Below are 6,469 nucleotides of genomic sequence, written 5' to 3'. Positions count from 1 at the left end.
TTAGCTGTGGGTCTCATCTTGAGGGCAGCCTTCTGAGAGAGCCTGAGGCAGATGACCCAGCTAAACCATGCCTAGACTCCCAACACACGGAAACCATGAGATACTAAATGTATTGCCTTAGGTCACAAATTCCTGATGCGGTCCTAGAGAGCAACTAGGTTGCAGTGGAACAGGTAGAATCTCAGGTTTAGCTGGGCGGGTGGCTACAAAAATGGGTTTGGAAAAATGAAGTCAAGCACTTAATCATTGAAGAGAGTAAATAAGAATTAGGGAATAGGTTTCAAGGATCAAAACTTTGTCCCATAATTTGGCTGCAACATCTGAGTCTCTTGCATTTCCTTTCTCGTTTCTGTCCTATTTGGCTCACTGTGCAGACCACCTGCATATGCCAAACGCTAACTTCAAGGTCCCCTTGTCTCCAAATGCAGCCTTGTTGAATTCTGGTAGGCAGGAGAGACCTTCCTGCCCTTTCCTGTGGTGCCTGTTTCTGTTGCTCTTGACAAATTGAGGGATGCATCAGGGTAGTTTTGACGCTAGAAAAAACTAATAGGGTCCCTACCACTGGATGTGCATCTTGTGGGTGAGTGATTGAGTCATATATGGGAGCACATTAGAAGGGGCTCGGTTGATATAGCTGCTATTGTTATCAGGAAGAAGCTACCCTAGAGTATAAATCAGCAATTCACAATCTTCCTCTAATAAAATTACCATTAATTAGGTATTTTCAATCAACAAGAGGTGTCATCCATTGATGGAGTTATAAATAAATTCTGGAACCAACTTACGCAAATAGTAATTTTGCTTCCCTAATCAAAACCTACTCAGGTCGGGGATAGCACTAAATAAAACATTAAATGCTCTCCTTTCTTCCTTTGATGTTCTACGTCTCTTGTTCATTACTGCAATAACAAGCTCAAATCAACCAACTACATGAGAATAATATAGAACTGAATTACGGTGAGTACGCTAAGCTTGGTCTTACCCATTAAATAGCGAAAGAGACTCTGTTCTCATTTATATTTCAGTGGGCTCTCTCTGTAGCTATCACAAATGTCATCCCTAGCGTTTAGCACAAAAATAAGATGTTAAGGAGGTGGAAGAGGGCGGTTTCTTTCAGCTTACCACAGAAGGCGGAATGAGGAAAGTTGGTCTTAAATTTCAGCATATAGGAGAGTAAAGCTAGATTTCATTTAGAAACTTGGCATGTGTAAAGTTCTGGGAATGTTTATGTGGCAGAAACAAGGATAACCCTTCCGTTTTCTCATCCCTATGAAGAAAAGACAAAAGACACACTATTGCTATTTCTTGTTAATTAAAATAACTTTTGAATGACATTTAACATTTCTAACACACAATATAGAAATGCAGAATATAAACATAATAAAGCAGAAGGAAAAGTTAATTGATGTTACAAAATAATTCGTCCTGGCTGGGAAGGGAGATGCAGGTGTAGTTTACAAGCATCTTTCAGGTATTCATATTTAATTTACACCCATCAAGTTATTTTTCTCCATCTGCTCAAGCCAGTAAGCACTTCCTCCAAAGAAACTTTAAAAGAATATGCACTCAGCAAGAGAAAGACAAACAGTTGTATTAAAAAAAAATAAGCAAAGTATTTAAATAGACATTTCTCCACAGAAGATATTAAGATAGCCACTAAACACATGGAAGCATCATTAGTCGTTTGGGAAAAGCAAATCAAAACCACAAGGAGGTCACACTTTACACCGAGGGTGGCTAAAATTAAATAGACGGTCCTTAACAAGTGTTGACACGGATGTGCAGAAATTGAAGTCCTGATACACCGCTGAGAAGAAAGTAACATGGGGCAGCCGCTTTAAAAAGCAGTTTGTCCCTTCCTCCAAATGTTAGACATGGAGTTACCCATGACCCATCCATTCCTCTCCTAGACACAGACACAAGACAATGAAAATGTATGTCCACATAAAAACACCTATGTAAATGTTCAAGCAGCAGTATTCATAAGAGCTAGAAAGAGAAAACAAAGCATATGTCAACCAACTGACACAGGGATAAATAAAATACGATGTATCCATATTCCACACTGCATAATAAAGCATTATTCAGTAAGAAAAGGGGATGACAAATTGATTCATGCTAAAATATGGATGGACTTTGAAAACGTTGTGTTCCGTGAAAAAGTCAGACACAAAAGGCCACGTATTGTATGATTCTATTAATTCAAAATCTGTAAACTATGCAAACCTATTAAGCCAGAAAGTATACTACTGATTTCCAGAGACTGGGAGGAAGGAGAAATAGGGACCTATTAGGTATGGGGTATCCTCTGGAGTAATGAAAATATTAGGGGATTAAATTATGTTGGTGGTTGCACAGCAAGGGGAATATACAAAAATGCTAAGCTGTACATTTTAGAAGGGCGAATTTTAATTTCTTGCAGATTGTCTTAATAAGGTTGTTGTTTTTATAAAAGGCCATATGAATTGAATTCACTCTCAGTAATAGTAACACTGAAAAGTGAGCCACTTTGTATCAAGCAAAAATTATAATATCCCACAGAAGAAACTGAATGTTTTAACATCAGCTAATTCTTGTAATGGTAAAGAGGATGATGCTGAACTGACATGATTCTTTTGAGGCTGACTAGATGAATTCCTCTCAATCCCTATTCTTTCTTAGCTGCCCCCATTATAGAGGCTAGAAAAGCCAAAAAGCCCATTTCTTTGGCCTATTGGCAACTCGGTGGTTCATAAAGGCAATAGCATAACTACGTTTATTTTTGTCCCCCTCTCCTTCTTTTCTGCCTGGAATATGGTCATGACACCTGAAGACACAGCAGACACTTTGTAGGCATTAAGCAGTCAGTATAAAGACAAAATCCAGTAGTCTAAGGATAGCAGGATAAAGGGCTACAAAGAGCATGAACCTTGCAATGGGCAAGTTTAAGCATCTGTATCTGCACTGGACTTATTTTAGGCTACTTGGTATATGAGAAAACATACATTCCTATCAAGTTATTCTTGATATTTTTCTGATATTTGGAGCTACATGAACACTTGGTTTCTTCGACACTGATTAATCATGCACAAAATATTCCCAGAAAATTCAATATTCGTGGTTCAGTTTATAAGATATTTTGTTATTTTCATGCATATACCATTCAAGACTAAATGAGCAAAGGGCAGACTATTGACGGAACATATCTCAAAACAGAGCTATTTATGACAAACCCACAGCCAGCATCATACTGAATGGGCAAAAGCTGGAAGCATTCCCTTTGAAAACTGGCACAAGACAAAGATGCCCTCTCTCACCACTATTATTGAACATAGTATTAGAAGTTCTGGCCAGGATAGTGAGGCAAAAGAAATATTTCAAAAATTGATGAGAAATTTGGCCGGGTGCAGTGGGTTATGCCTGTAATCCCAGCACTTTGGGAGGCCTAGGTGAGTGGATCACTTGAGGTTAGGAGTTTGACACCAGCCTGGCCAGCATGGTGAAATCCTGTCTCTACTAAAAATGCAAAAGAATTAGCCAGGTATGGTGGCAGGCACCTGCAACCCCAGCTACTCAGGAGGCTGAGGCAGGAGAATCACTCGAATCCCAGAGGTGGAGGTTTCAGTGAGCCGAGATTGCTCCACTGTGCTCCAGCCTGGGCAACAGAGTGACACTTCATGTCAGAAAAGAAAAAAAATGGGTGAGAAATTTATTCTTTTCATAAGTATCTATGCCTTGACTTAAAAAACTGAGTTCTGAACAAATACTGCTTTCTCTATTTGTAACAATTTTTTGCCTCTGTTCTCTGTGCATTTCTGTTGAGTAGGAATTTTTCTTCTATCAATTACCCTTGGGGAATGGGAGTCGACATCTTGTCTGTTTTCTGTAATCTTCTGTTTATTTGATTTCAGGCTTTACAGCTGATAGATGCACTTTTACAGGCTGCTGTGCTTCCCTCAAATATTGGGCAATTCCAGCACACTGATCATTCTTTATTGGGGAACACTGGTCAGCCTGCCTGGGTAGGTTAGTGTTTCCACTCTCTTGTGACTAGGGGAGTGGACAGAAAACTTGGCAGCACCCATATCCCATGTCCTGGGTGTGGGGGCTGCTAGCCATAGCTAATCTTTGTCTTTTTTTGTTTCCTTAAAGCTGTGAATACAAAGGAAAGAAAACGATGTGATGTGGATTTGTGTCCCTGCCCAAATCTCATGTCCAACTGGAGGAGAGGCCTGGTGGGCGGTGACTGGATTGGGGATGGATTTCCCCCTTGCTGCTCTCGTGACAGTGAGTGAGTTCTTATGAGATCTGATGACTCAAAAGCGTGTGGCACTTCACGCTTCACTCTCTCTCCTGCCACCACGGGAAGAAGGTGCTTGCTTCCCTTTCGCCTTCTGCCATGGTTATAAGATTCCTGAGTCCTCCTAGTCATGCTTGTTGTGAGAAGTTTTCGGTATTAATTCGTTTCCCACTGCTATCAAGAACTACCTGAGACTGAGTAATGTATGAAGAAAAGAGGTTTAATTGACTCACAGTTCTGTAGCGGGGACTACAGGCATGTGCCACCATGCCCAGCTAATTTTTGTAATTTTAGTAGAGATGGAGTTTCACCACATTGGCCAGGCTGGTCTCGTACGGCTGACCTCAAGTGATCCACCCGACTTGGCCTCCCAAAGTGCTGGGATTGCAGGCGTGAGCCATCACGCCCGGCCAATATTAGCTTTTTTACACCTCTGAAGTACTAGATATTGCGAGAGATGATGTAAGTCCTGAAGTTATAGAGCTCATCCTGGCTAATTTGTATTCAATATTTACATCTGCAGTATTCAAAAGTTTTTACTGTGTTTATGATGGCAATTTGTTTCCTCGTGACTTAGATATTGCTTCAAGTTTGAAGGTGTAAAGAAGATGGATGATCCTAATGAGTACATCTTGAGCCTGATGGTATATATTACATTCAAGTCTATGATGAATATTAATTCAGATGCCAGAATTTACAGCTATTTAAACCTCTTATTTTCCCCAATATTAATATAGCACCCTAAGAGTTTCCATGGATCCTCAGTGGCCAAGTTGGTGCCTAAAAGCTAGATTTGTTGATTGACTTTAGTGCCCTCTTCTGTATACTAAAAACTAATTGCAAAGCATAGTTAATTTGCAAAAATTCCACACATATTTATAATCTATCAGAAAAAAACAGAAACTGTACACGTCACAAAATCCACAGTTAGAAAATAGCTATGAATTGTGCCAATTTCAGTGCAAGCTTATACATTGCAGATTAAATGACAAATTAAGAAAATATCCCTTTAGTTAAGGAAATATTCATTGTTGAGCGAGCATCAGAAAGCCCAGTGACTGGGAATGCTATTTTCTTACTGGATATTTATGTGAAAAATGTAAGTGGCATCAAATGAACAGCTCAAACTTTGAGAAAATCATCACTGGCAGAGCAAGAAACAATATGCTTTGACATTCTAAAACATTATGCTGTGAGGAGTCACTCCTTCCTGCCAAAGAAAATATTATGCATACATTGGAGATACAATTGACCCTTGAACAAAACAGGTTTGAATTGCATAGGTATACATACATACAGATTTTCTTCCACTTCTACTACCCCAGAGACAGCACGACCAAACCCTCCTCTTCCTCTTCCTCCTCCTCAGCCTGCTCAACCTGAAGATGATGAGGATGAAGACTTTTCAGATGATTCACTTCCACTTAAAGACTTTTCTCTAGCTTATGTTCTTTTCAGAACACAATATATAATACATACAGCATAAAAATATGTGTTAATCAACTGTTTTCCTTTTCAGCAAGGCTCTGGTCAACAGTAGGCTATTAGTAGTTAAATGTTTGAGGAGTCAAAAGTTATATGTGGATTTTTAGCTGCACAGAGGGGCTGTGCTCCTAACCGCCATGTTGTTCAAGAATCAACTGTATAATGAAATTGTTACAACAGTATGAATGAGTCCACTCTTTGGGAGTCCCTGAAACCTATTCACCTCACAAATATGTGTACTCAGGTAGACCTTTTACTGCAACTCAAGTCTACTATTCTCTTAGGTTCTCAGGCAGACTTTACAATAACAAAGTCAACTTAAAAGGGAAAAAATTACCCAAAAGTCTGCAAATATCAGAAGTAGTGGAGACAGAAAAATTCTCTAGGTTCTTGGTAGTTCACTCAAGGAATACTGTGGGGTTCTGTACTTCAGATGAGCAGTTGGCTTCAAAACACATGGAAATGTGTTCAGCACAAAGGCTTTAAGGTTTGCATATAAAGTTTCACGAGCTGCCATGTGGCAAATCCATACAACACTAGGAAAACCAAGAAGCTCATACACTATAGAAAATATTGATTAATTGTTTAACAAAATGATTATCATAATGGTGATGATGGTGATGGTGTTGATGGCCATTATGTTGATGATGGTGATGGTGATGATGATGATGATGGTGATGATAGTGACAGTGATGATGGTGATGA

The sequence above is a fragment of the Colobus angolensis genome, unplaced genomic scaffold (assembly GCF_000951035.1).
Source record: "Colobus angolensis palliatus isolate OR3802 unplaced genomic scaffold, Cang.pa_1.0 Scaffold444, whole genome shotgun sequence".
NCBI classification, from domain to species: domain Eukaryota; kingdom Metazoa; phylum Chordata; class Mammalia; order Primates; family Cercopithecidae; genus Colobus; species Colobus angolensis.
This window is presented reverse-complemented; position numbering follows the sequence as displayed.